This window comes from Lepisosteus oculatus, chromosome 14, assembly GCF_040954835.1.
Source record: "Lepisosteus oculatus isolate fLepOcu1 chromosome 14, fLepOcu1.hap2, whole genome shotgun sequence".
Taxonomy (NCBI): Eukaryota; Metazoa; Chordata; class Actinopteri; order Semionotiformes; family Lepisosteidae; genus Lepisosteus; species Lepisosteus oculatus.
The window spans coordinates 30,548,231-30,574,936 of record NC_090709.1 but is presented as its reverse complement, the minus strand read 5'-3'; the positions used below and the strand labels follow the sequence as shown (position 1 = coordinate 30,574,936).

At 48.4% G+C, this 26,706-nt stretch overlaps 5 non-coding genes and 1 pseudogene across 5 annotated transcripts; 1 reads left to right on the top strand and 5 right to left on the bottom strand.

Annotated features, from left to right (window-relative positions):
• LOC138242338 (zinc finger protein 850-like) overlaps window positions 1-4,844 on the top strand; it is a 1,462,105-nt pseudogene extending 1,457,261 nt beyond the window's left edge.
• Window positions 4,845-10,028: 5,184 nt separating this feature from the next.
• LOC138243737 (U7 small nuclear RNA) lies at window positions 10,029-10,086 on the bottom strand. Its single transcript, XR_011192355.1, has one exon. It is a non-coding gene; the product is annotated as a U7 small nuclear RNA (small nuclear RNA).
• A 6,882-nt stretch (window positions 10,087-16,968) lies between these two features.
• Window positions 16,969-17,041, bottom strand: trnaf-gaa (transfer RNA phenylalanine (anticodon GAA)). Its single transcript has one exon. It is a non-coding gene; the product is annotated as a tRNA-Phe (tRNA).
• Window positions 17,042-18,768: 1,727 nt separating this feature from the next.
• On the bottom strand, window positions 18,769-18,841 carry trnav-cac (transfer RNA valine (anticodon CAC)). Its single transcript has one exon. It is a non-coding gene; the product is annotated as a tRNA-Val (tRNA).
• A 447-nt stretch (window positions 18,842-19,288) lies between these two features.
• On the bottom strand, window positions 19,289-19,360 carry trnae-uuc (transfer RNA glutamic acid (anticodon UUC)). Its single transcript has one exon. It is a non-coding gene; the product is annotated as a tRNA-Glu (tRNA).
• An 863-nt stretch (window positions 19,361-20,223) lies between these two features.
• trnaf-gaa (transfer RNA phenylalanine (anticodon GAA)) lies at window positions 20,224-20,296 on the bottom strand. Its single transcript has one exon. It is a non-coding gene; the product is annotated as a tRNA-Phe (tRNA).
• Between the last annotated feature and the right edge of the window lie 6,410 nt (window positions 20,297-26,706).

Sequence of the window (26,706 nt, the reverse complement as noted above, 5' to 3'; positions counted from 1 at the left end):
GAACTCGTACCTGCCGCCCCAGACGAAGCCACCCTGGCGATCCTCTCGGTCCAGTTGTTGGTCTCGTTGTCCCGGCTCTGGAAGGAAACCCCCAGTATTCTGAGGGGCTCCATGCAGAGCTCGAGACCGTCCGGTGCCGTCGTCCTGTGCTTCCAGGGCCCGAAGAACTTCAGTTTGCTCTTTCGGCGGTTGAGCTTCGACCCCGAGGCTCTGGAGTATTGCTCCATGACCTGCAGGGCCCTCCTCAACCCCCTGTCCGACCTCAGGAACAGCGTCGTGTCGTCGGCGTACTGGTAGATCTTCAGGGTTTCCCCCGTGCCTCCCGGTATCTCCAGGCCGTCGATGACAGGGTCCCGTTTCACCGCCTCTGCTAAGGGCTCTGTGAAGAGAACATAGAGAAGGGGTGAAAGGGGGCAGCCCTGTCGTACTCTGGATTCCTGGGGAATGAAATCCCCCAGGTTTCCGTTCACGTTCACTCTGCTGCCCACGTCAGAGTACAGAATCTGAATCCGGCGGCTGAAACTCTCTCTGAAACCGAAGCGTTCCAGCACCCTGAACAGATAGCTGTGGTTCACTCTGTTGAAGGCTTTCTCCTGGTCCAGGCTGACCACCATCATGGGCACGTTCCGGTCCTCGGCCCAGGCGATGGCGTCTCTGGTCAGCTGGAGGTTCCAGCTGACGGATCGCCCCTCCACCCCACACGTCTGGTCGCTGTGGATGATGTGGGGGAGGGCGGTTCTCAGTCTGCCGGTCAGGAGCTTGGACAGGATCTTTACGTCCACGCAGAGCATCGTGATCGGCCTCCAGTTTTTGAGGTCGGCGGCGTCTCCTCCCTTGAAGAGCAGGGAGATGACGCCCTCCCTCATGGTGTCTCCGAGTTTCCCCCGGCGGAAGATCTCCTGCGCCACTTCCACCAGATCTGCCGCCAGGGTGTCCCAGAAGCAGGTGTAGAATTCCTTGGGGAGTCCGTCCGGCCCCGGCACCTTGCACCTTGCCATTCTCCATGGACAAGAACGCCTGACAGAATTGCTGTTTTTTATGCATGCTAAGTTTCTGATTCCTCACTCTGTTTCATGTGTAGAAATGGATAAGACTTTATTGATCCCAAAGGGAAATGGACGTACATGTTCATGAACATGTTTGCATGTTCTTTTGTAATATACACTTTTTGTGATTTTTTTGTATATCTAAGCAAGTGTTCCTGCATCCCTCTTCTGCACTATGTATAGTCATGGCTTTTTTCTGTTTGCTTATTTCAAAGTAACACCTGCTCCATTTCTAAAACTTTTTGCTCTTGTGCATTTTTGTATTTTTTACACCTCTAGCACTTTAACGTCCTGAATTTATATTTGCCTTAATTTGTAGGACGAATTTTAGTTTTAGCCTTAAAAAGCTTCAGTTTTCACTATCTTTTGTTTCTTGTCCTTCAACTGTTATTATTGATCACCGAAGTATTGTACTTGACATTACTTCATTCACCCTTTCCTGAACGTCTGTGAGTGGCAGAGATAGTGCTGTCTCTGGTGCGATCTTTTGCAGCTGACATTTCACTGTTTTAAACGAATAAGAAATTAGATTGCTCATAAATCACTTATTCTAAATAAACATAGCGTAATTGCTCTCTGAAAATGTTTTCTTGTTCATTTTGGAGACCTTGATCGAAACTGATTTTAGATGTCAGAAAGGATTTATTTTCTCTGTGTGTTTCTGTGTGCGTATTTCCTACATTGCTTTGTCGAGATTTTAACTTAATATTTAGGCTCAGATTTCAACTATAAATCTCACACTAATTACTAGCGGTAAATACTGATGTTTTGCTCCCTCTTACCACAAAAATCTATATGTATTGTATCTGGGATGACCTAATTTTTGTACGTGTACCTACTGTGATTCGGAAACGGAACGGTTAAAGATGGCGACAAGTCAGGCACTCAGAGGGAGGGGGAGGGGGGGTGCGTCTTCCTGTCTCCATAACTAAAATGCCAAATAGGAGTGGCTTAAGCGATGTACACAGTCATGTAACTGACAGTTTGAGGTAGCCTATCGTATAGATTTCGCTTTGTTGCTGATAGATTAAGCTTTCGAAACTCAGCCCCAAAGTCATGTGACTGATTTTTCACCCTTCATTGGTTAAACGCAATGATCACATGCACCACCATGGTAACTGGGATGTGTAGTTTTTAATTCAGTTTGAATTATAACTGTACGTACTGTCTTCATATTTGGCAAGGGCTTTAAAGAGAGGGCGCTCCAAAAATTTTCGATGCCGTCGTCCTGGAAGAATTTGACCTCAGAACGTTTGACTAGCCTACTGTATGCTCCTAAATTAATATCATTTATGACCTTCTATCTATCTATATACCTTCTTCTGCTCCTCTTCTTTTTATGCTCAGCTACTAAAATTTCCCTTTAGCGGTAAAATTTCCTATAAATATTCAATACTAAGCGGATTAAAATGTGCACAGTAAAGAGATTAAATTATTAAATCTTTTCACTACCGACTAATGCACCATGAGTGCCTGTCGGTACCGTGCATTTTGAATGGCTGCATCTGTATAATAAAGTTTATTATTATTATTATTATTATTATTATTATTATTATTATTATTATTATTATAATAAAGGGCTTGTCTTCTTGTCCTGTGTTTTCAGGCTCAGAGGCCAGTGTTCTCCCTGATGCTGGGGAAAGGGCACCTCTTGAACAGCAGCACAGTGAGGAGGAGGAGTGGAGCTCCAGTCTGATGCAGGAGACAGAGATCACTGCTGCAGAAGGGAAAGAGACACTCAGTGAGCAGCACACAGAGAGCAGACAGAGTGTGGAGGATCTGGACTCTGTGCCCATGATGAAGACGGAGCCTGAGAGTGGGACACCTGGACTCTTAGTATGTGATGCTTTTACAGAGAAGATTAATAATCAGGACACGAACAATATGTCACAAGGTTGTAATGAACTTTACTGTGTCTCTGTACAAGAGCTCAAAGAAGAACTGAGTGAGTTTAATCTTACAGATAAGGACATGGAGCCCCAGTTGATTGACCCCGCAGAGCTGAAGAAGGAGCCCCAGGTGATTCAGACTGCTGAGCTGCACACTGAAGGACACGATGGAGAAAACAAATCTCAGTTTCAGAACAGAGAGCAAAATCATTCCATGAAGGATTTGCAGAATAAGAAACCCCAGCATGATCAGACAATGAGGAAGAATCACTCAAAACCTTGCTCAGATGGAGTGGACAAACTGCCATTACAACACAGGGATGAGCAGCGTTTTTGTCAGTCTAGCATTTCAAAAAACCTTCGCACAGGAGAGAAATCTTTCACTTGCCGTCAGTGTGGGAAGAGTTTTAGTCAGTCACACAACTTAAAAAGACACCAGGGTATTCACACAGGAGAGAGACCATTCAGCTGCAATCAGTGTGGGAAGAGTTTTAGAGACTCAAGTGCCTTAATAGTCCACCAGCGCATTCACACAGGAGAGAGACCATTCAGCTGCAGTCAGTGTGGGAAGAGTTTTAGTCAGTCAAGAACCTTAATAGTCCACCAGGGCATTCACACAGGAGAGAAATTATTCAGCTGCTGTCAGTGTGGGAAGCATTTTAGTCAGTCACACTACTTAAAAAGACACCAGCGTATTCACACAGGAGAGAGACCATTCAGTTGCAGTCAGTGTGGGAAGAGTTTTAGAGTCTCAACTGCCTTATTAGCCCACAATCGCACTCACACTGGAGAGAGACTGTTCAGCTGCAGTCAGTGTGGGAAGAGTTTTAGTAAATCAAGTAACTTAAGAGCCCACCAGAGCACTCACACAGGAGAGAAACCATTCAGCTGCAGTCAGTGTGGGAAGAGTTTTAGTCAATCACATGACTTAAAAAGGCACCAGCTTGTTCACACAGGAGAGAGACCGTTCAGCTGCAGTCAGTGTGGGAAATGTTTTAGTCTTTCAAGTAACTTAAGAGCCCATCAGCGCATTCACACAGGAGAGAGACAATAGAAAACACTAGGGAGGAGATCACACACCTATCTACATCAGTGGAACTGCAGTGGAGAGGGTCAGCAGTTTCAAGATCCTGGGAGTTAACATCTCAGAGGACTTAACCTGGACCCACCACACTAAAACCATGGTCAAAACAGCACGGCAGCGCCTATTCTTTCTCCGTAGGCTAAAGAGGTTTGGCATGCCATCACATATCCAGGCCAACGTCTACAGGTGCACTGTTGAGAGCATCCTGACTGGTTGCATCACTGCCTGGTATGGGAACTGCTCTGCCCGGGATCGCAAAGTACTGCAGAGGGTGGTGAAGTCAGCACAGCTCATCACCGGCTGTGAGCTACAAAACATCCAGGATATCTACTCAGCTAGATGTCTGAAGAAGGCCAGGTCCGTTCTCAAGGACCGCAGTCATCGCAGTCACAAACTATTTTCCCTCCTACCATCTGGTTAACGGTACCAAAGTATTCGGTCCAAGTCCAACAGACTACGGAACAGCTTCTACCTCCAGGCAATCAGACTGCTAAATAGCCAACCTCCAGCTCCTTTAGCAAATCACCTGTAATGGCTACATGGACACACAGTTTTCACTGTATTCGGCATAACCGCACTACTTGTATATATTGCATATACCATGGACACATAGCAGCTCTACTCATATTGAGTTTTATTCAATTTCTATTACATCTGTTATTATGTAACCTTATTTTCATAATCTCAATTTTGTGATTTTTGTGTTTTTGTGATTTCTGTGATTCTTGTGATTTTTGTGAGCTTGCAGAAAAGACATTTCATTGCCAGCAACTACTGCTGCATGCTCTGTTGTTGTGCATTTGATAAATAAACTTTGAAAATAAATTGTTGCAGTCAGCGTGGGAAGAGTTTTAGTGACTGAATCACCTTAAGACACCACCAGCGCATAAGATAAGATCACTTTCTCACATTAGGATTTTGTCTTCTCACAACACTCTCACTATGAGGCCCACAGATAGGAAGAGAAGCTAGGGGTCAGCATCTCTGGTGTAGTTGTGGTTAAGGGCCTTGCTCAGGGGCCCACCAGCATAGGATTTCTCTGCCAGCTGTGGGATTTGAACCAGCAACTTTCCACCCACAGATATACATCCTTAGCTACAGAGCCACTGCACCTAATCACACCAGAGAGGGACCTTCCAGCTGCAGTCAGTGTGGAAAGGGTTTTATCCAGTCAGGTGACTTAAAAATACACCGCTTTAGTCACCACTTTAGTTTTTGATTTAATCATAGTCTTAGTCAAGTCAACTGAAATGTCTATTAGTTGAAGTAGGTAACTGCGTCAGCATGTGACATCTGTTAAAGGTTCCTCAGCTGACACTTTGCGTTTTCTTCTCTTTTCAGCATGGAACAAACCTGTACTTGTTCCTAAAATGTCTATTAGTTACTTTGTAGTCACCCACTTTTGATTTAGTCTAGTCAACTAAATGTTGACTATAATTACTCTTACTTATGGTTGATTAGAACAGAATTGGTTCTAGTCATGCAGTTTACTTTATGTGTATAATAACATGTATAAAGATTTACATGTTAGGATGAGCGATTATATGAGCGATTACATTAGGATGAGCGATCCCTCCTCAGCAAAGGGCTCAGTTTTGTACCAGTTCCAAGGAAGCTGGACATCCCCCAGACCAATGTCGACCTTAACCACTTTTACCGCAGGATCCGTCTCAGAGCACATTTTGCCGACAATTCCTCTTCACAGGCAGCTGATAACAACCCGGTTATTGATGTCATTAACAACATTAATCCCAAACAGAGCTGTTGGACTCCCTCCTCTGGCCGTTTTCCACCAGTTGATTATTTCATCAACCAATGCACTAATCAAGCTCCCAAGGCACTCTCTATACCCAGTAAACATAGGTCTAACCTCACCCAAGGAGAAAATCAGGCGCTCCAGTCTCTCCGCAACAGGGTTGATATCGTCATCAAACCAGCGGACAAAGGAGGTGCTGTTGTGGTGTGGCATAAGGATCTATATGTCTTTGAAGCCTCTAGACAACTAACTGACACTTCTGCCTACCTCCGTCTCCAACAGGACCCTACCACTGACTACCAAAAGGAAGTGGTATCCACCATTTCCCTTCTTATCAGCGGTAACGAGCTCCCCCAGGAGGCGAACCGGCTCATCATGGAACATCCACAGGTATCTCAATTTTACCTCCTCCCCAAAATCCACAAACCGGACACCCCTGGACGGCCCATCGTATCAGCATGTAACTGTCCAACTACTTACATCTCAGCCTTTCTCGACAGCCTCATGAGACCGCTGGTTGAAGATCTTCCCTCATACATCAAAGACACCAACCACGCGCTCCAACTTTTCAATGGTTTCCAATTTCAGGGTACCGAATGCCACATTTTTACCATGGATATCACATCTCTGTACACCGTCATTCCCCATAATGACGGCCTTACAGCCCTCAAGCACACGCTGGACAAACGCACAGTGCTTGATCCACCCACCCACACCATGGTACGCCTTGCAGAATTGGTCCTCACACTGAACGCATTCTCTTTCAATAATCTTTTTTACCAAAAGGTCAGTGGAGTTGCCATGGGCACCAGAATGGGACCCAGCTATGCCAACATTTTTGTCGGCTGGGTAGAAGAACGCTTCTTCGCTTCCTACACTGGCTATGTCCCTGACTTCTACAAACAATATATTGATGACTGCGTTGGTGCCGCCACATGCTCCAACGATCAGCTTGAGTTCTTCCTGCACCATTTCACCAACTTCCACCCGTCCCTCAAATATACGGTTAACATATCTTCCACCACTCTTCCGTTTCTAGACATCCACTTGTCTATCAACTACCCCCGTAGACATCCACTTGTCTACCAACTGTCCACTCAAAGCCCTCGAAATGTACTCATTTTTTATCAACAGAGGATACCCCAGCAGTGTGATTGACAGGGCCCTTGCCCGAGCCAAAAACACCCCCAGACCATCAACCTGATCAGGAACTCTCGCCGTAACAACCGCATTCCTCTGGTGCTTCCTTACCACCCTAACACACTTCCTATCCCCAGGACCATTAACCACAACTTTTCCATCCTACAGGATGATCCCTCCATTGGGGCCCTCTTTTCTGATCGCCCTATCATCTCATATCCGCTGACCACCTAATCTGCGTAACCTCCTTGTTCACAGCTCCCTTGACCGCCCTCAACAACCATCCACACCAGGCACTTTCCGTTGCAACAGAGCTCGCTGTATTAGTTGCAAGTACACAGCCACCACCACACTCATTCAAGGCCCTTCAGGACAATTCCGGATCACCCAGACAGCATCTTGTATCTCCAGCAACCTTATTTACTGTATCTCTTGCAGTAAATGCCCAGCCATCTACATTGGAGAAACAGGAAGGAGACTCGGAGACCGCTTCAGAGAACACGTCAGGGCTGTGAAGATTAAAGATCTCTCCAAGCCCATTGTTTCTCATTTCACCTCTGACGGCCACGACCACTCTAATCTCTCCGTCTGTGTTCTCAAAGACAGTTTTCCGAACTCATACATCAGAAAGACCACAGAAACTAAAATTATTCTGCAGCTAGGATCACACATTCTCCCTTCCCTTAACGACAGACTACTGTTCTTTTAAATTTTCTCCATTCATTGGAAGTTTCATTTCACACCTCTCTGCACCCATTCTGACTTCACACCTCTTGATTGGCCTCTCTTTCTGTCCCCTGCTCCCGCCTCTCACTCCTCCTCCCTCCCAACCTTTGTTCTCCCGCTACTTTACCTTTGCCTACTGCCCTGTCTCTCTCACACCTGAAGAAGGCTCCACGGCCGAAACATTGTGTTCTCTTTCTTCTTTTTTTCAGCATGGAATAAACCTATAACTTGTTCCTATTTTAATCAAAATAATATTAAGACCTGTATGTATTCAAATAGTATTATCATTATTTATACTTACGCATCAAAAGACGATTGCTGAGAAAAACATGACAGTATTTAACCTAAATGGCAAACAACAAATATCAGCAATGCATTGTGGTATATAACCAGAAAAGATGCTGTGTTAGATGTGTTTTCAATTTCAATTATATATGCATTTATTAATGTTGTCAATATTATTACGGTTGCAATTTAACCATGGTGAGAATCCCTGCCTGTCATACAGGAGAGTGGGGTTTGATTCCCGACAGGGAGCTAAGGAGCTTTTTCTATGACCTGTTTACAATTTAAACTGTAGTGTGAGACACCTTTCTTCTACAGAAATCTATTTTTTTTAAAGGAGATGAATTAGTTATAACAACACAAAACATCAAAGTGAAGTTGCTTTTCAGCAACTCCTTGGCTACATGGGAATTTTGATTTTTTGACAGTAGGGTAATTTGCAAAATTAAACAAGGAATTGATTCACTCCTGTGGAATACTGTATAAAATGGAAGACAGGTTTGATATGGAAACAACTACACACATTTTAGTTTTTTTTCCAATTGTACTCCTATCAAAGTGACATAAGAAAAGTCATTGTCAGAAGTGGGATATGAAAACAAGCCACCAGGGGAGACGGCTGTAATAACGTCACCAGAAATATATTGAAAACAAATGGGCTGTCACTAAGGAAATTCATAGAGAAATACAGGTCCCACCATAAAACACCATAAGGAGTGCAAAACATGTTAAGTTATTTCTGTACTTCATCACTTTTCGGTAAAAGAGGGACTCAAGGACACAAAGACTCTAGTTTGGGATTCAGGCTGAGAAAGGGAAGTGTGACTTTGGACACAGGGTATTGCAGAGAGGAGCAAATGGCGCAACGAAACAAAATGCCAAAACCCCAGATTGAACCAGGGACCTTTAGAGCATCAGTCTAAGGCTTTCTCAGCTGAGCTATTTCAACCTCTGTGTACGATCCAACCTCTGCTGTCTGCAGTAGCCTCCCAAAGTTCCAGCATGAGTGCACGAAGAGGAGTGGTAGAGTGTTACTGCAATGTCATTCAGAAGGGTAGTGATCCAGCTCAGCTCTCTGAGGTTTGGTAGATACATCTTCTTCATGAGTAATGTAGGATCAACGTCTTCAGGCTGGAGGAAGGGCTTGCATTTTGGCAGTAGTAACTGACTGGGTAGTGACTTCTAGGACCTGGTCTTATCAGGTTGCTTTGCCACGTTTGTCAGTTCTGCTGAAAAGACCTGTCTCTAGGAAATTTAGGAAGCAGAAGAATGACTATCTGAAAGGTGACATGATCTGCTGGCTGTTTGATGTGATCATGAATGACACAGGAAATTCGAATTCTTGCAATAAAACAAAACAAGATCCATAAAACACTGGCGGGAGTGCAAAATGTGAGAAGATAAAAAGACACCTGTTTCTGTCCAATTTCAAACAGGGGATCTTGCGCATGTGTGATGAACGTGATAATCACAATATTACAGAAATGACAGCAGCATTGAACATGGCGAGACGTAAAAGATTGTTAATTCCCTTCAAATACTCACAGTGTGTTTATTCTGCTGTATTAATTTACTGTGCTCATCCGGCAGTAACACACTGCTCCCAGAGCTGGATAGGTGACTCCACATTCTACAGCTCTCTAGCAAAAGAGGAAGTCAGACTACAGAAATGGAGAAAATCTCCTCTTCAGAATGTGGTAATATATTCCTGAGGGAAGTCGTTTCTTGAAGTTCAACACTCTCTGCAAGTCACCCATTCCCACCTTGCGCAGTGCAGTGGTTATCACATTCTCTTAACACACCAAAGGGTTTCAGTTTGAAAGCGGGCGAAAACAAGTGATCACTTTTTGCACATTTGTCACTGCTGAGGTTACTTTATGGGTCTATTTTCTATACTGTGCTGATCAATTGGAAATCAAATGGCAAAAAAGACCCATTCCCACACCTAAGGTCAAATATTAGGAATCAAAACTGCTCGATTGTATGGAAGCACACAGCTTTATTAAGATGTCCAAGTGCAAGATCTTTTTATTCATAGAAGACCCTATTTATGTTATATGAGAAATATTAATATTAATACAGAATCTTTTTTCACCAAATAAATGGGCTTCCTGACTTCAGAAAGCCTTCTAGACAAATACTAAAAGAGCAAAAATTCCATTTGGTCAAAGAAATGAAAACACATACCCTACCAAACCGTGAGTACAGGCCATTCAGGGTGATAATACAGAAACATTTATAATTCAACAAATAAAACCTGTCAACTGGTAATCACCACTTATCATAAAAAATAAGTAGCAATACACAGTAGGGGACTCTTGAGTGCAAGTTAAATCCATGCAAGAAGGGGGTTTAGTGTTGTATTTCCAAATCAGATATGCAAATGAGAGATCTGGCCCAGCCAATCTCAAAGCTCCCTTGGTCTGGAATGGAGCTGCTCCCCTCTTCTAGTTATTCACACTGGAGTTAGGTTACATATTAGCACATTTCATCTAACAGTTGCTCCAGAAACAAAAACGTAAACAAATGACCTGGAATGTGACCACACCTATTAGAATGTAGTTCAACAGATAACTTGTAAACCTTGGCATAAGATTTTTTTTGTTCTACAAAATATACTTTATTCCGCAAAAAAAACATCTCAAAAGGAACATCTCACACATATTAACACTCCATGTAATAAAAAACAACGGCGGAACGGAGATTGATTGTCCGTTATCAATCTTTGCAAGTGGGGGCGAATTTGCGCAATTAACAGAGTCCCTCCAAACCTAGCACTTGCTATTGTCCTTTAATCCCTGTATAGGGCCCAAAGTCCTTTCCAGCGCTCCCTCGCCGTGGGGAAACCCCATTTGGCGACTAGGCGCTTCGTCCTCCTCCTGAGGTCTGATGGGCTCCCGCAGCGCCCGACAGAGGTTGCAGTAGAAGATGCAGTCGAGTTTCATGGGGAAATGTGGGACATCTCGACCCCCTTCCTCGACCGGCTGACACATCCGTGATGTACTCATACTTGCCGTCCCAGACGAAGCCGAAGATCATCCCTTGCAGCGCTCGTCTGAGTCTGGCCGGCAGCGTGTACACCACCGCCAGGTAAACCAAAGCCGGCAGGATGTCTGCTTTCAACACCATCACTTTCCCTGTGTAGGACAGCGACCGCGTTTTCCACAGACCCAGCTTCGCGTTCACCTTGGCGATCCTCTTGGTCTAGTTGTTGGTCTCGTTGTCCTGGCTCTGGAAGGAAACCCCCAGTATTTTGAGGGGCTCCGTGCAGAGCACGAGACCCTCCGGCGCCGTCGTCCTGTACTTCCAGGGCCCGAAGAACTTCAGTTTGCTCTTTTGGCGGTTGAGTTTCGACCCCGAGGCTCTGGAGTATTGCTCCATGACCTGCAGGGCCCTCCTCAGCCCCCTGTCCGACCTCAGGAACAGCGTCGTGTCGTCGGCGTACTGGGAGATCTTCTGGGTTTCCCCCGCGCCTCCCGGTATCTCCAGGGTCCCGTCACACCGTCTCTGCTAAGGGCTCTTGAAGAGCAGGGAGATGATGTCCTCCCTCATGGTGTCTCCGAGTTTCACCCAGCGGAAAATCTCCTGCGCCACTTCCACCAGATCTGCCGCCAGGGTGTCCCAGAAGCAGGTGTAGAATTCCTTGGGGATTCCGTCCGGCCCTGGCACCTTGCCATTCTCCATGGACAAGAGCGCCGCCTTCAGCTCCTCGGCCGCGATCGGACCCTCCAAGTCCTCCCTCACCTCCTCAGGTACTCGTGCCTTCAGCTCCTCCAGAAAAGCATCGCCTGCCTCCACCTCCGTCTGCTTTTCTGAAAAGAGCTCCGTGTAGAAAGCGGTGGCCGCTTCTACCTTGTCGCTCTCGTCCAGCACTTCCTCTCCATCTCCCCGTCTCAGGCCGTGGATCACCCTCTTTTTCTGGGCTCCTCGGACCTGATTGAGTTTGCGGAGCCTCTCCTTCAGGTCCCGTGCCCGGGCTGAATTGAAGGCTCCTCCCCCGTTAGCCGAGCTGTACTCCTCCTCTAGTTGTCTCTGGAGTCGTGCAGCTTCCTTCCTCTCCCTGGCCGCCTTCCGTCTGCAGTACGTCTGCGCCAGGGTTCGGGTCCTGTCTTTCACTGACTCCCACCATTCCACCACGGAGCTGTAGCCGTCTCTCAGATCGCCCCAGCTCGCGTAGTCTTTCCGGAACAGTGCCCTGAAGTCGTCTTCCTCCAGTATCTCCCGGTTCAGCTTCCAGTACCCACGACCAAATGCCGGCAGGCTGGTGTTAGCCACCACCGTCAAGCGCTCGTGGTCGGAATACCACGCCGGGGACACCGTCGCCGACTCCAGGGAGCAGGTCGTGTGCAGGAAGATGTAGTCCAGGCGGCTGCACACTCCCCGGGAGTTTTTCCAGGTTGTTCCGGCGTCGTTAGGGCGACACCGTCTGAAGCCGTCTACTAGGGAGAACTGCTTAAGTAGCGATTCCAGCTCTGCCGAGCTAGCGTCGCTCCCCTTCTCCCGGTCGACGTTGAAGTCCCCGCCAAGCACCACCTGTCTGTTGGTGGTGCAGCAGCTGGCCAGGTCAGCAAACACTTCCTTCAGGATAGAGGGTTCTGTTGGAGCATAGACGTTAATTGCTCTCAACTTCTGCCCCCTCCAGTCGATGTGTGCGACCAGGATCCGGCCCTGCACCACCGGGAAGGAGGAAACCAGCGTCATCTCTGGGTTTCCGAGGAGGATTCCCACTCCGGAAGAGTGGACCCCTCCTACACTCCAGCATGATTCTCCCTTCATCCATTCCCTGGTGAATGTCAGCTTGTCGCTTTCATCCTTCAGGTGGACCTCCTGTAAGAAACAAACTGAGAGGCCAGATCATGAAAAACTCCCCGTCTTTTCAACGGGTCTATTAGCCCTCTCACCTTAGTTGTTAGAAAGGTAAGTTTCACAATCATGATTAAACAAGTGAAAGTTGAACCTCCTCTCTTTGTGCTTACAGTGGAAAACTTGGGAGTCTACATCTGGGCACTGTTTAGCCTAGATGTAGCTCCTCTTGTCTGGGTCCTGGGGGGAATATGCTGGGCTCCCTCCAGGTCTCGCTGGGGACTGAAAGGTAAACATGCTGGACAGGTCCAGCCCTACCATCAGTCCCGGCTCCAGGGCGGCTTCAAAGTAATCCTCGTCTTCCTCGAGGATACTCTCCGCCACCGCTTTGGGAAGGGTTTTTTCTTCCCTTTCTCCAGGAGTTTCGGGGACCTCCAGTTGCTCCTGGGCCTCGGGGGAAGGGGGCTCCACTTCCTGGGCTGCCTCTTCCTGTTGTTCCTGGGCCTCGGGGGAGGGGGTTCCGACATCCTGGGCTGCCTCTTCCTGTTGTCCCTGGGCCTCGGGGGAGGGGGTTACCTCTTCCTGGGCTGCCTCCTCCTGTTGTCCGTGGGACTCGGGGGAGGGGGGTTCTGTTTCCTGGGCTGTCACTTCCTGTCGTCTTTGGGCCTTGGGGGGGAGGGTTTCCATTTCCTGGGCTGCCTCCTCCGGTTGTTACTGGGCCTCGGGGGAAGAAAGTTCCGTTTCCTCTAGGACGAGGAAACGGTTCTCCCTTACCACTCTTTTCTTTTGTCCTTCCGAAGGTGGATCCGCCCTGCATCTCTTCTCCCGCTTTCTCTTTCCCTTCTTGCTGGGAGTTATTAGGGCCCTTTCTCCGGTCGGCCATTTTGTCCGTCGTCCTGGCAGCCATCTTGTGGCACTGGTGCAGCTGGGGGTGTGGCCTCGGCAGTTTCGGTTCTCTGCGGGGGAGGTGCGGGTTCTTTGTTCTCACCTCTCTCCCTTTGTCTTGAGACCGGTTTCTGCCCGCCGGCTTCCACCACCTGCGCAAATGAAGGTTTGCTTACCTTGCATTGGTGAAGGAGGTGCCCCTCTTTGTTACAGTTGTGACATCTGACGATGTCACACGTGTTCTCCTTGTGGCATCCTGGGGTAGTAAAGGTACCCCCTGTCGGCTCCGATGTTGAAGCGGGCCGGGGGGTGCTGGAAACCGTCGACGCCCTCTGGGTCCTTTCAGGAGGACTCGGTACTGGCGTTTGCCATACCAGACGCCGCAACTGTCCCTGATCTCCGTCGGTTTGCCCACCACAGTTACATACCTCCCTAGGTACGCTGTTACCAGTTCCATTGGTTCATAGGGGTTGTATGTGAGGACTGTGATGGTCCTCTGGTTTGTCTTCCTCATAGGCTCCGGCCTGAAATCAGAGAAACCGGGGTGCTTACCTTTTTCTCTGATCATTTTCGTTGCCTTTTCATATGAGGCGTCCGTGGCCATGTAGGCCTCCATGTATCTCTCTGCCTTGTTGTCTTGCAGGCAGTAGAGATCTCCGGCCACCAACTGCAGGATCCCTCTCAGGAAGGTAATGAAAAAGGATTTCACAGTTGGCATCGTCTCTGTTTTCTTGGTCCAGTGGAACCGGATCAGTGTCTTCTTGTCTGCCATCTGGAAAGGAGAAAAAAGAAAAAAGGAGAGAAAGAGAGAGAGCAAGGTCCTGTGGAGAGGAGGGTTTAGCTGCTAAAGGAGCAGCGAGGGAGCCCTGGCCTTTGTCCTTGTGGGCAAAGCCCAGCTAGGTGCAGGCGCAGGAGGAGAGAGAGAGAGGGAGCGGATAATGCTTCCGAGTCTCCAGGAAGAAACTAAGAACTGCGGGCAGGCCACGAGTACCTACTCCCCGCCAAGAGGCCAAGGAGGCAGAGAGAGAGAGAAGAAGCGGATAGAGCTTCCGAGTCTCGAGGAAGAAAGCAAGCACTGCGGGCAGGCCACGAGTACCTACTCCCAGCCAAGAGGCCAAGGAGGCGGAGCAAGAGAAAGGGGGAGGGGAGAGGAGAGAGCAGAGAGAGAGAACGTTGCTGCCGGATCCCACCCAGCTCAGCTGCTGCTTGGCCTTAACCCCCTAGGCTCAACCTAGGGCGATACCAGCTCAAGCACTCTTCAGGATCTTCGATCGCCTTCTAGAACTTTGGAAAGACAGGAACTGCGGGCATGCCACTTGAACTTGATCTTAGCCAAAAGGCCGATAAAATTGGATTCCAGCTCACTGGCCCTGCAAAACTTAGTTCAAGACTTAAAACTCTCAGACACATATAGATGTATATATCCCACAACAGCAGGATATACATGGTCAGGGAGGAATAGCAGCTCCAGAACTGACTATTGCTTTGCCTCAGAGAGAGTGAAAGTTGTTGGGGTCACTCTTCAGCCTGTCTTCTTCTCAGATCATCAAGCTTTAGGGTGTAGAGTGGAACTCCAGGGCGGGACTTTCTTTGGCCCAGGCCTCTGGAAACTCAACACAAAGCTGCTAGAGAATGACGGGGTAGTATCCTGCTACAAGGAGAAACTATCACAGTGGCTGTCCTTGCAGTGTCTGTATGGGTCAGTAGGAGGATGGTGGGAGGAGGTGAAGGTGAGGACGAGGGTCTTTTTCATGGCTGAGGGAAGGAAGGCTGCCAGACGGAGAGGAGTGTTAGCCAGGAAACAGAGGCAGCTGCAGCGTCTCTACACGATGCTGCACAGTGGCTTCGATGTGCTCGAGGATATCACCCTTTTAAAAAAGGATGTCTGGAGCATAGCGGAAGAAAGTAGTCGAGGAGTGCTGTTAAGAAGCTGAGTGCAGTTCTTGGAAGAAAATGAGAAGTGTACTCGCTTCTTTTTCAGGAAAGTGGTAGGCTCCAAGTCTGTCATGGAAAGTGTAGTTGATGAGGAGGGAAGAGAGAGTACAGAGCTGAGTGCTATCCTCTCCTGCATTGAGGCCTTCTTGTCACGGACGTCCAAGGGGCCTAACCGTAGGTAGCAGGAGGGCGGAAAAAGACCCATATGCGTAGCGGCGAGACGGGAAAAAGGCCCGGGCTCATTAGTGCAAATAGTTCAGGAATGCCGTATAGAAACCTGTGCCCTCAGGGAGCGGATGTGGGGCGCCCTGGTGCTAGGCAGGTCTCAGGACATCCAAACGTCAGTGCTGAGCGAGGACAGAGTGCAAGACCCGGAAATATTTAGCCAAAGGGAAAGAGAGGGACAGGAAAGACAGCAGACCAGAAACAAGGGACAGGACAGGGAAGGACCGCCCTCTGGCTGCATAGGGCGTGACACTTCTACACAAGACTGTACAGCTCTACAGAGGTAAAGGATGAAGAAATTCATTTTTTTACCTCAAAGCTAGAAAACATTTTGAGTGAAGAAGATAGGGAAGTACTTGAGGAGGATTTGACAGTAGAAGAGCTGAGAGGCTATTTGGAGCTTACAGAAGGGGAAAACTCCGGGTACTGACAGGCTCCCTAGAGGGGCGTCTGCTTTTACTACTTGCATGAATGAAGGCAAAAAAAAGCCAATCGATGTGAACGAACGGCGCTTTACAGAGGAGTACTGCCTGACTGGATCGTTGATGAACGACAGAGGCCACTCCGACCTCTTCTCGGTTTTCTTCAGTGACTTACTAAGGATCTTCTTCACATTCGCCCATGCAGGGGAAGCCAGTTACACCAAAGCAAACGAAGGAAAGTGCATTTCAAGCAGAGACCAGGAGGGACTTGTTTACACTGAGAGTGGTCGGAGAATGGAACAATGCGCCCAGCCCTGTTGCTGGAGCCGATTCTTGATGAGATCTTGGGCTCACTAAGAGGCCCCCGCTGGATGCTAATCTTTCTGTTGTTCTTGCAGGTCCTGCGCTGCTTTTGAGCCGACAGAGCTCGTACTGGTCTGTCGGCACAGCCCAATTGCAAATGATCGGCTCCGCGTACAGAAGGAACGTGCGTTTGGTACAAGAGTGCATGAAGGCACCGGAAACACATTGGGAACAAATGACCGGTCGCTCAAGACCTCTGTGAAGTACAGGAGCGTGCAAAACAAGGCTGTTTCCACCCGGTCTCGAACCGGGGACTTTGCGCACGTTAGGCGAACGTGATAGCTGCTACACTACGGAAACCTGCAGGGACCGCTGCTGGTGTCTCGCTTGCGTTTCGGGCTGAGAAAGGGACGCGTCACTTTAGGCAGGGGGCGCTGGAGAGAGGAACAAAGGGCGTGATGAAACAAAATGCCGAAACCCGGGATCGAACCAGGGACCTTTAGATCTTCAGTCTAACGCTCTCCCAACTGAGCTATTTCGGCGGTGCGCGGAGCCCACAGCCACCTGCTCCAGCCTTCCTGTGTTGCGGCATGAGCGCACCAAGAGGAGCGGGAGAGTGTTGCAGGAACGTCACTCAGAAGGAAAGCCACCCAGGTGCGCCCTCTGAGCTCTGTCCAGCGCATCTTCCTCGCATGGACTCCTGCCTGTGACGGGCAGGAAACAATTAGCAAGAAAGGAACGACACCCCATGGGTGTCTCATGACCACACCTTAGGTTGTGACACGTGCAGGTGTGAGGGGTTGCCGGGCTACTTTGGAGCAGAGCTCGGGCGGAGGGGGGGCGGGAAAGCAGACAAAGAGGTGACACCTCAAGGTCTGCACAATCACAGCTCTCCGCCGCCCCAGGCTTCCGCTCGATAAGCTACTGGACACACCCGCCCCTCCTCACACAGACCATGGAAAAGCCCCCGAGTGGGAGGGCTCTCTCTTCCTCCCAGGAGCTCTTGGACACGACGCACAGACATAGCGCGGGGAGCTGCCGCCTGCAAACACGGCTCCAGGCTGGACTCCACTCCGCAGGAGCCGCAGAGCAGGGGAGATGGGGGCAGCTTAGCTCCTGTGCAGAGACCTGAGCTGTTGTTGCTGCGGACGCTGTCTTTTCTGCACTCGGGGTAGGAGTGAATGTTGAGTTGCCCTTAGAAATGAAGCAGAGCACTTCAACGGCACGGGTGTGTGTGTGTGCGTGCGCCCTGGTGATTCTGGGAGACAGATCGAACCTGGGCTAAAAGAGAGGGGGCTTAGCCCTCTTCCATTTGCTAGTTCAAAGTTGTACAACCCATTTGTATCTGCTAGGCGGTGCAGTCGTCGTCCACAAAGAAGACTTTGAAAAGCCTCGAAGGCAAGTCATTCCGAGTTGGTCGTTTGTGTTTTCCGTTCAGACGCGAAATGCTGAAATGTTCTCTCGGCTCCTCGGTTGTCATTTCTGCTCCGTAGAGGAATCACAGCACGCGTCGCCTTCCAGCACGCTGGGTCGGGACACGATGCCGGGAGTCGGGGCGTGCGACGTCTTCCTCGTTAGTATAGTGGCAAGTATCCCCGCCTGTCACACGGGAGACCGGGGTTCGATTCCCCGACGGGGAGTAGCTTTTCTTTCACCTCCTTAGAGAAAGGACTGCCTTTCACTTCTCTGTTTTCTTTCACAGCGTCGTGCACCTTTTCATTGCTCTCGCTTTCAGAGCCTCCGCACGGCACACGACTCGACATCAGGAAGCACATTGAAGTGAAAGCAGGAAGCGCTGCGACATGCACTGTGCAGATCCCGCCACACTAAGAGGTGAGTGGGTCTGTTCGATGCACAAAGAACGCTTTGATAAGCGTCAAAGGCAAGTCATTCCGAGTTGGTCGTTTGTGTTTTCCGTTCAGACGCGAAATGCTGAAATGATCTCTCGGCTCCTCGGTTGTCATTTCTGCTCCGTAAAGGAATCACAGCACACGTCGCCTTCCAGCACGGTGGGTCGGGACACGATACCGGGGGTTGGAGAGAGCGATGTCTTCCTCGTTAGTATAGGACCTGTCACGCGGACCTGTCACCTGTCCCCACCTGTCACGCAGAAGACCGGGGTACATCAGGACGCGCATTGAAGTGAAAGCAGGATGCGCTGTGACATGCACTGTGCAGATCCCGCCACACTAAGAGGTGAGTGGGTCTGTTCGATCACAGTGCTAGGCGAATCCCCAATCCCCTTTTGTGCGTGGCGACAAAAGAAGTCTGTTTCCGCCCGGTTTCGAACCAGGGACCTTTCGCGTGTGAGGCGAACGTGATAACCACTACACTACGGAAACGGTGGTAAGAAGTGCCCAGCGGCCCAGCACTGAGCTTCGTCAATGCGATTCAGCTGCTTCCAGTGCCTTTATTGGAGTGCGCTGATGGACCGTGCTCTCTCTCCAGAGACCAGCACGCCTGTCATGGACGGAGCAGGAAAGGAGGCGCCACATTCTACAGCCCTCTCCACGCAATCGACGAAATCGGGCTACTGAAGTGGAGAAAATCGCCTCTCCAGAAAGTGCAAATATCATCTTGTATAAAACTTATTGCCGAAGGTCAGCCCTGTCTACCAGAGTAACCTTCCCACCTCCTGCAGCGATGATCAGCTCGTCTCACACGCGAGAAGTTTCGGCTGGAAATAAGCGCCCCCTCTTCTCGCACGTTTTGCACGTTCGAGTAGTTTTAATGCGGCTCCTTCGTACACGGTGGTGATCTTTTGGAAAGCAGGATTCAAAACTGACACGTTCCCATACCGGGAGTTGAACCCAGGCCACCTGGGTGAAAACCAGGAATCCTAACCGCTAGACCATATGGGAGCGCACAACCCTGCTGTTCCGGGCATCATGCAAGCAAACTACATAAATATGAGAAAACGCAAGAGGTGTCACTCAGAGTGTCGAAGGGTCGATGTATACGAGTTGGTAGAATAGGGGCGTCTGCTTTTACTACATGCACAAATGAAGGCAAAAAAAAGCCAATCGATGTGAACGAACGGCGCTTTACAGAGGAGTACTGCCTGACTGGATTGTTGATGAACGACAGAGGCCACTCGACCTCTTCTCGGTTTTCTTCAATGACTTACTAAGGATCTTCTTCACATTCGCCCATGCAGGGGAAGCCAGTTACACCAAAGCAAATGCAGGAAAGTGCAATTCAAGCAGAGACCAGGAGGGACTTGTTTACACCGAGAGTTGTTGGAGAATGGAACAATGCGCCCAGCCCTGTTGCTGGAGCCGATTCTTGATGAGATCTTGGGCTCACTAAGAGGCCCCCGCTGGATGCTAATCTTTCTGTTGTTCTTGCAGGTCCTGCGCTGCTTTTGAGCCGACCGAGCTCGTCCTGGTCTGTCGGCACAGCCCAATTGCAAATGATCGGCTCCGCGTACAGAAGGAACGTGCGTTTGGTACAAGAGTGCATGAAGGCACCGGAAACACATTGGGAACAAATGACCGGTCGCTCAAGACCTCTGTGAAGTACAGGAGCGTGCAAAACAAGGCTGTTTCCACCCGGTCTCGAACCGGGGACCTTGCACGTGTTAGGCGAACGTGATAGCCGCTACACTACGGAAACCTGCAGGGACCGCTGCTGGTGTCTCGCTTGCGTTTCGGGCTGAGAAAGGGACGCGTCACTTTAGGCAGGGGGCGCTGGAGAGAGGAACAAAGGGCGTGATGAAACAAATTGCCGAAACCCGGGATCGAACCAGGGACCTTTAGATCTTCAGTCTAACGCTCTCCCAACTGAGCTATTTCGGCGGTGCGCAAAGCTCAAAGCCACCTGCTCCAGCCTTCCTGTGTTGCGGCATGAGCGCTCACTCAAGACCTCTGTGAAGTACAGGAGCGTGCAAAAAGAGGCTGTTCCCGTCCGGGTTCGAACCGGGGATTTTTCCGCGTGTGAGGCAAACGTGATAACCGCTGTACTACGGAAACAGTGAGAAAAGGGATGCCCCGGCAGTGAGTATTCATCCTTATTGCATTACTGCTCCCAACCAGTTGATATCAATTTAATTCCTAAGGGTTATGTACTTGTTTTGAGTATCTCATGTAGAAGTTGTAAACAAGTTCAATTACGAAATGGTCTAATGGTCTAAATGAATGATATACCGAACTTATGTCCTCTTGATATGTGTAACTCTTTGTAACTGAATGAATTTATATCTTTTGTATTCTGATAACCCATACGATAAGATCTGTTAGGTTTGCATGCATATTCTATATATTAACAAATGTATCCTTGTGTATTTGTACCTGTGTGTGCGTTGTTTGAGTTATGTCGCATGGTTGGATTCTAAGACCATAAAAAGAATCAATTTTGTGATTTACTGCCACAAAAATAATTGTCCCAGTTAATGCCCAAACCCCTACAGAACTGGTGCCTCGTGAGAGAACACTTCAACAGTGTGTGATATCCTGTCCCAGCCTGTGGAGTAGACAGCGAGCCTGTCTCTTAATAATACTAATAATACAGTGTGTGATTCCCTGCCCCAGCCAGAGGAACAGACAGTGAGCCTGTCTCTCAATAATAATACAGTGTGTGATCTCCTGTCCCAGCCTGGGAAACAGTGAGTCAGCCTCTCAATAATTATAATACAGTGTGATCTACTGTCCCAGCCTGAGGAACACACAGTGAGCCTGTATCTAAATAATAATAATACAGTGCGTGATCTCCTGTACTAGCCTGAGGAATAGACAGCGAGCCTGTCTCTCAATAATGATAACCTAGTGTGGAATGTCCTGTCCCAGTCTGAAGGACAAACAGTGAGCATGTCCCTCAGTAATAATAGAACAGTGTGTGATCTCCAGTCCCAGCAGGAGGAACAGACAGTGAGTCTGTATCTCAATAATAATAATACAGTGTGTGATCTCCTGTCCAAGCCTGGCAAACACTGAGGCTGTCTCTCAATACTAATAATACAGTGTGTGATATCCTGCCCCAGCCTGAGGAACAGACAGTGAGTCTGTCTCTCAATAATAATAATACAGTGTGTGATTTCCTGTCCCAGCCTGGGGAACAGTGAACCAGATACTCAATAATAATAATACAGTGTTATCTCCTGTCTCAGCCTGGGGAACACTGAGCCTGTCTCTCAATACTAATTATACAGTGTGTCATTTCCTGCCCCAGTCAGAGGAACAGACAGTGAGCCCGTCTCTCAATAATAATAATACAGTGTGTGATCTCCTTTCCCAACCTGAGGAACAGACAAGAATGAGCCAGTCTCTCAATAATAATAAAGCAGATTATGATCTGCTGTCCCAGCCTAAGGAACAGTCAGGAAAGAGCAGGTCTCTCTATAACAATAATACAGTTTGTGATCTCCTGTCCCAGCCTGAGGAACAGACAGTGAGCCTGTCTCTCAATAATAATAATACAGAGTATGACCTCCTGTCCCAGCCTGGGGAACAGTGAGCTTGTCTCTCAATAATAATAATACAGTGTGTCATTTCCTGTCCCAGCCTGAGGAACAGTGAGCTTGTCTCTCAATAATAATAATAATAATACAGTTTGAACTCCTGTCCCAGCCTGGGGAACACTGAGGCTTTCTCTCAATACTAATAATACAGTGTGTGATATCCTACCCTAGCCTGAGGAACAGACAGTGTGCCTGTCTCTCAATAATAATAATAGAGTGTGTGATTTCCTGTCCCAGCCTGAGGAACAGACTGTGAGCCTCTCTCAATAATAATAATCCAGTGTGTGATCTCCTGTTCAAGCCCAAGCGAAGACAGAGTGAGCCTATCTGTCAATAATAGTAATTCAGTGTGTGATCTCCTGTCCCAGCCTGAGAAACAGACAATGAGCCTGTCTCTCAATAATAATAATACAGCGTGTGATCTCCTGTCCCAGCCTGAGGAACAGACAGTGAGCCTGTCTCTCAATAATAATAATACAGAGTATGACCTCCTGTCCCAGCCTGGGGAACAGTGAGCTTGTCTCTCAATAATAATAATACAGTGTGTCATTTCCTGTCCCAGCCTGAGGAACAGTGAGCTTGTCTCTCAATAATAATAATAATAATACAGTTTGAACTCCTGTCCCAGCCTGGGGAACACTGAGGCTTTCTCTCAATACTAATAATACAGTGTGTGATATCCTACCCTAGCCTGAGGAACAGACAGTGTGCCTGTCTCTCAATAATAATAATAGAGTGTGTGATTTCCTGTCCCAGCCTGAGGAACAGACTGTGAGCCTCTCTCAATAATAATAATCCAGTGTGTGATCTCCTGTTCAAGCCCAAGCGAAGACAGAGTGAGCCTATCTGTCAATAATAGTAATTCAGTGTGTGATCTCCTGTCCCAGCCTGAGAAACAGACAATGAGCCTGTCTCTCAATAATAATAATACAGCGTGTGATCTCCTGTCCCAGCCTGAGGAACAGACAGTGAGCCTGCCTCTCAATAACAAGCCAATGTGTGATCTCCTGTCCCAGCCTGAGGAACAGAGAGTGAGCCTGTCTCTCAATAATAATACAGTGTGTGATCCTCTGTCCCAGCCTGAGGAACAGACAGTGAGCCTGTCTCTCAATAATAATAATACAATGTGTGATCTCCTGTCCCATTCTGAGGAACAGACCTTCAGCCTATCTGTCAATAATAATAATACAGTGTTTGATCTCCTGTCCCAGCCTGGGGAACAGTGAGCCAGACTCTCAGTAATAATAATACAGTGTGATCTACTGTCCCAGCATGAGGAACAGTGAGCCTGTCTCTCAATAATAATAATACAGTATGTGACCAACTGTCCCAGACTGAGGAAATGACAGTGAGTCTGTCTCTCAATAATAATAATACAGTGTGAATTCCTGTCTCAGCTTGTGGAACATACAGTGAGCCTGTCTCTCTATAATAATAATATAATGTATGACCTCCTGTCCCAGCCTGGGGAATATACAGTGAGCCTGTCTCACTATAATAATAATACAGTGTCTGATCTCCTGTCCCAGCCTGAGGAACAATAAGCCTGTCAATCAATAATAATACAGTATGTGATGTCCTGTCTCCGCCTGAGGAACAGAGAGTAAGCCTGTCTCTCAATAATAATAATTCAGTGTGGGATCTCCTGTCCCAGTCTGATGAACAGACAGTGAGCCTCTCTCTCAATAATTATAATACAGTGTGTGATCTCCTGTCCCAGCCTGAGGAACAAACAGTGAGCCTGTCTCAAAATAATAATAATACAGTGTGGTATCTCCTGTCCCAGCCTGGGGAACAGTGTGCCAGACTCTCAATAATATTAATAATAATAATACAATGTGATCTACTGTCCCAGATTGAGGAACAGACAGTGAGCCTGTCTCAATAATAATACAGTGTGTGACCATCTGTCCCAGACCGAGGAAAAGACAGTGAGTCTGTCTCTAAATAATTATAATAATACAGTGTGGGATCTCCTGTCCCAGCCTGGGGAACAGACAGTGAGCCTGTCTCTCAATAATAATAATACAGTGTGTGATCTCCTGTCCCAGACTGAGGAACAGACAGTGAGACTGTCTCTCAATAATTATAATAATACTGTGTGAGCTCCTGACCCAGCCTGGGGAACATACAGTGAGCCTGTCTCTCTATAATAATAATTCAGTGTGGGATCTCCTGTCCAACTCTGAGGAACAGACAGTGAGCCTGTCTCTAAATAATAATAATACAGTGTGTGATCCTCTGTCCCAGCCTGAGGAACAGACAGTGAGCTTGTCTCTCAATAATAATAATACAGTGTGTGATCTCCTGTCCCAGCCTGAGGAACAGTGAGCCTGTCAATCAATAATAATACAGTATGTGATGTCCTGTCTCAGCTTGAGGAACAGAGAGTAAGCCTGTCTCTCAATAATAATAATACAGTGTGATCTACTGTCCCAGCCTGAGGTACAGACAGTGAGCCTGTCTCTCAATAATAATATAGTGTGTGACCACCTTCTGTGGTCTGTTTCAAATCCGCCCGCGATGAGACACCGAGGAGAAATGAAGAGCCCCAGTCGCGCTAGAAAATCACCCGGGAAAGAGACTTTCAATGTAGGAAAAAAAAGTCGTTAGTAACAGACATAATATGTTTGTTTTGTTTTTTTAATCGCTGCGATGTGTGACTAAGCTCATACGACTAAGAGTTGCCCCCTTTGTCTAGATCTCTGCGGAACCCCCACCAGTCTCTGCGGAAAGCACTGTCGTATAGCCCTGACACCCAACCCTCCACTCTCTGCATTAAGCACTGTCGTATAGCCCTGACACCCACCCCTCCACTCTTTGAATAAAGCAGTGTCGTCAGGCCCTGACATCCCACCCCCGCCACTGTCTACGTAAAGTAGTATCGTCAGGGCCTGACATCCCACTCCCGCCACTCTCTGTGTAAAGTAGTGTCATATGGCCCTGACACCAATCCCTCCACTCTCTGCATAAAGCAGTGTCTTATGGCCCTGAAACCCTCCCCTCCACTCTCTACATAAAGCAGTGTTGTCAAGCCCTGACATCCCTCCCCCGCCACTCTCTGCATAAAGCACTGCCGTATAACCCTGACACCCTCCCCTCCACACTCTGCGTTAAGCTGTGTTGTCAGGCCCTGATATCCCACCCCCGCCACTCTCTGCGGAAAGCACTGTCATATAGCCCTGACACCCACCCCTCCATTTTTTGCATAAAGCAGTGTCGTCAAACCCTGCCACTCTCTGCGTAAAGAAGTGTCGTATGGCCCTGACATCCCACCCCCACCACTAACTGTGTAAAGTAGTATCGTCAGGCCCTGACATCCCACCCCTGCCACTCCCTGCGTAAAGAAGTGTCGTATGGCCCTGACATCACACCCCCACCACTCTCTGCCGAAAGCACTGTCGTATAGCCCTGACACCCACCCCTCCACTCTCTGCATAAAGCAGTGTCGTCAAGCCCTGACATCCCACCCCCGTCACTCTCTGTGTAAAGCAGTGTCATATGGCCCTGACATCCCACCCCCACCACTCTCTGTGTAAGGCACTGTCGTATGGCCCTGACATCACACCCCCACCACTCTCTGCGGAAAGCACTGTCGTATAGCCTTGACACCCACCTCTCCACTCTCTGTGTAAAGCAGTGTCATCTAGCCCTGACATCCCACCCCCTCCACTCTCTGAATAAAGAAGTGTCGTATGGCCCTGACACCCACCCCTCCATTCTCTGCATAAAGCAGTGTCGTCAGGCCCTGACATCCCACCCCTCCACTCTCTGCGTAATGCGGTATCGTCAGGCCTTGACATCCAACCCCCGCCACTCTCTGCGTAAAGCAGACATGTTACAGACATTTACAACAAAGACATATTATAAAATATTGACATATACTGTAGGCGGCTGGAGCATTATTGGGAGACAGACTCACTGTTGCTCAGGCTGTGACAGGAGATCACATACTGGGCTGCCAGATCAACTGAGTTCCCTCCTCCCTCTCCCAGTAGGATTGGGACCTGTTGTGATTCTGGCAGGTGTGGGAACTCTGGGATTAGATTCCTGAATTTCGGGAAGAATGTTTCTCTAATCCCAGAGTATCTGTCACAGTGCAGTAGGAAGTGCACCTCTGTCTCTATTTCTCCCCGCTGGCAGTGGGAGCACAGCCTGTCCTCTCTGGGCAGCCAGGTCTGCCTGTGTCGCCCAGTTTCTATGGCCAGGTTGTGGTCACTGAGCCTGTACTTCGTCAGGGTCTGTTTCTGTTTGTTATTTTTTATTTTGGTCAAATATTCAGCTAGTGTGTATTGTCTGTTTAAGGTTCTGTAGCATTCCAGTTTATGTTGTGTTTGTGTGTGTGTGTCCCAGTGTGTGAGATATTGCTGTTTGATCTGTGCTGTGATGTGCTTGAGTCTGGGTTGTGGTGCTCTAGCAGTGCTGTCCTGAGGCTGGTTAGTGTCGGTGTCACTCACTGCGAGTGTGATTTCAGCAGAGTCTCTGTACTCTTGGGACACTTGACTCACCTGTCTCTCTCTTTCTCTCCCTGTGCTGTCCCTCTCCTGCCCCCTCTCTCCCTCCTCGGACTCCAGCTGGAGGAGGTCCAATCACCACCTCCTGTGAGACAGAAGAAAAATAAGGTGGGTAATGCTCTGATCCTCTCTTTACTGCTGTCCAGTGTCCAGTCAGTGTCCAGTCAGTGTGTCTGTATGAACCCCTCTCTCTCTCAGTGCAGTGTTCATGTACGGGAGTGTCCAGTCCGACTTTTAA